The following is a 3,078-nucleotide window of genomic DNA, read 5'->3' on the forward strand; positions in this document are numbered from 1 at the left end:
TTGTGTAACTATAGATCTAGTCTGCCCTCAGTAGCATGGTTGACAGCTGGCTTAAGACACGATTTATGTTTCAAATCAGGGAATACGACGGAATCATGTTTACAGTCCAATACAGTGACGTCTTCTTAGATTAACGTTTGAAACGGTTTTAGAGATACGGAAATTTGAGACTTTACGATGAAGGATGACTGCTAAACCGAACCAGAAATAGGTTTTTATTCTAACATTACTGCTGTTATTCCTTTACAATGTACCATGCTGATCTTCAGCTGAATTTCGTTTGGTTTGTTCTATATTGTTGTTGAGGTGGTCAGTGGATTTGAACAAAAGGTGGCCAGTCTTGTTGCAGTATTAAAACACTATTTTTTTCTTTTCCTAAGGTTGACAAAGAACCAATTGTGACTGAGTGTGTTGAGTTTGAGCATGCTGGCTCAGCAGATCAAGCTCCAACAAAGTCAAAGTCCTCTAAGAGAAAGGTAATAATTTCTGAACTTCTTTTCACTGGGCTTCTAGCCCCACTGGAGATGTTTGGGAGATTTGTCAGTACAGTTACCTTTCAAAGAAATGTAATATTTCCTTCAAATGCTCCATAAACTATGAACTTAACAGGCTTTTTTTAGCAGTTCTTGCAACACACACTAGTCTGGTCTGATGTCATTGTGGGAACTATAGCAGCTGAAGTCTTTAGTGAATGGTTGTTTGGGGCCATACACACATTTCTGGTTTACAGTAAAAGTGAGGACCCCGTTTGAGGTTTATTTTGGTCAAAATGTAATCCCTTTTTTGTGTAACTATAGATCTTGTCTGCCCTCAGTAGCATGGTTGACAGCTGGCTTAAGACATGATGTATGTTTCAAATCAGGGAATACGACGGAAACATGTTTACAGTCCTATCCAGTGACGTCTTCTTAGATTAATGTTTGAAACAGTTTAAGTGATACTGAAGTTTGAGACTTTATGATGAAGATTGACTGCTAAACCAAACCAGAAATAGGTTTTTAATCGAACATTACTGCTGTGATTCATTGACAATGTACTATGCTGATCTGCAGCTGAATTGTTTTTGGTTTGTTCTATATTGTTGTTGAGGTGGTCAGTGGATTTGAACAAAAGATGGCCAGTCTTGTTGCAGTATTAAAAGACTTCTCTATTCTTTTCCTAAGGTTGACAAAGAACCAACTGTGACTGAAGGTGTTGAGGTTGAGCATGCTGGCTCAGCAGATGAAGCTCCACCAAAGTCAAAGTCCTCCAAGACAAAGGTATTAATTTTTCAACTTTTCATTGGTGGGCTACTAGCCCAACTGGAGATGTCTGAGATTTTGTTAGTATGGTTACCTTTCTAAGAAATTTAATATTTCCTTAAAATGATCTATAAACTGTGATCTTAACTTGCTTACTTGATGAAGGATTACTGTATATCTGAAGCAGAAACGGCTTTTTAGTAGAATCACACAGCTGTGATACAACATTCCTTTTGACTAGTCAATGTTTTTTATGTTATTTAGATGTTTTTTTTCTATTTGTCCCAATGTTGGCAAGCCTCTTGCTTACAATATTCAGGTTTATTTTAAAGTACATTACATTTTCAAATATTACGTCACTGACTTCAGAATTAAAAGTCAGCCCTAATTTATAGTAACATCAGGACTTCATTGTCTTGTGGGTAGGGTTAGGGTTAGTAACAATTACCTTAGATGTTTACAAATATATATTTTTGGTATAATTGAGAAAAATAGCTTTTCATGGTGAGAAAGGTACAGTTATTAATTGGTTTAGGTCCTGTATTTAACTGTATTTTGCAGGAAGGGTCTAATCAGGCATGAGTGTATTTTACAATTTCAGAAAACCCTTCAATTATGATATTGCTTTGGTAACTTCATTTCATTGTTTTAAACTTGTTATTAACTTTGGTTTTAAAGGTTGCCAACCATGCAAGAGGAGGACTTGGAATGAGGGAGAGGTCCTTGCAGTCAAAAAGCACTTGATGGCATTCATCACCACCTGTAGAGTTCCAGGAAAAGCAGACTGTGATAAGTGTTTAAAACGGGAGCCTGTTGCACTCAGAAACAGAAATTGGCTGGCTGTTAAGTTTTTCGTTAAAAACGGCTCTTAAAACAAAGTTTAAAAACATTTAATTTCATGCTGCTTTTAAGTGCTTTTAGTTAGTCATGTCATAGACATTTCAGTTTGCTGTTTTTTTTAAATACAGAAAGTAGTATATCTTTTAGTTTTGGCTTTGTTGCAGTACCTTTTTTACTGACAGTAATTTCAGTTTGTACTTTTTAAGTTCATTTGTTGGTTTAAATATTTACGGGAAAACAAAGCATCCTGTAAAGAGCTTGGTTAAGCAATAAATGTTTATTCTTCAGCATACTTTTTACGCCTTACTCAATCATTTAGTACATAGAAGGAAGATAAAAAAATACCTTTCATCTATTTTCAGATGCGTGAAAAGTACATCATATCTGAGTTGTTGTAGATGCTTATGGCTGTGGGCAGGGAGGATTGTCTATATTATTCGGTATTCTAATGGATCTGAAGATGCCTCAGTGTTCAAACATATGAAAGAGGATGATCGGGGTTGTCTGTAATGTTTGTATTACAATCAATCAGTCAATAGGTTTATTCGACAAAACTCATTACATGAGTGAAAGTGAGCAGACAGAACAAAAACCTTCAAAGAATCCTTTTTTGAACAACCATCTCCAGAGGATTTCAACAGTAGTCCCCGGAACAGAACCAGCCTTCTTTATCAGGCTGTTAAGCCTTTTCAGGTCCCTGGCTCAGATGCTATTTAAACAGATGATGACAGAAGAGATGACACTCTCAACAACAGACTTGTAGAGTAAATTAATCAATCAAGATTACTGCCTGTGGCCCATCTTCTCGTAATTACAGGTTGTTCCTGGATGAGAGATTTACAGTCAATCAGAAGAACACAAAATTATGATATAATTTGCTAGGAAAAGGTTTTTTTGCAGAAATGTATGCATCATTTTAATCCCTTTATGTAATGTCTTTAAAAGAATACATTTAACAAAGCGTAATATGCTGCTCAATACTAGAATTTGACATATC

General features: G+C 35.8%; 1 long non-coding RNA gene across 1 annotated transcript; it reads left to right on the forward strand.

The window, feature by feature from the left end:
• The first annotated feature begins 24 nt into the window (after window positions 1-24).
• LOC145547739 (uncharacterized) lies at window positions 25-2,373 on the forward strand. Its single transcript, XR_014084042.1, has 3 exons — window positions 25-476; window positions 1,164-1,259; window positions 1,920-2,373. It is a non-coding gene; the product is annotated as an uncharacterized LOC145547739 (long non-coding RNA).
• Window positions 2,374-3,078: the final 705 nt, after the last annotated feature.

Source organism: Poecilia reticulata, chromosome 16, assembly GCF_904066995.2.
Source record: "Poecilia reticulata chromosome 16, P_reticulata-male-v2, whole genome shotgun sequence".
Lineage (NCBI taxonomy): Eukaryota > Metazoa > Chordata > Actinopteri > Cyprinodontiformes > Poeciliidae > Poecilia > Poecilia reticulata.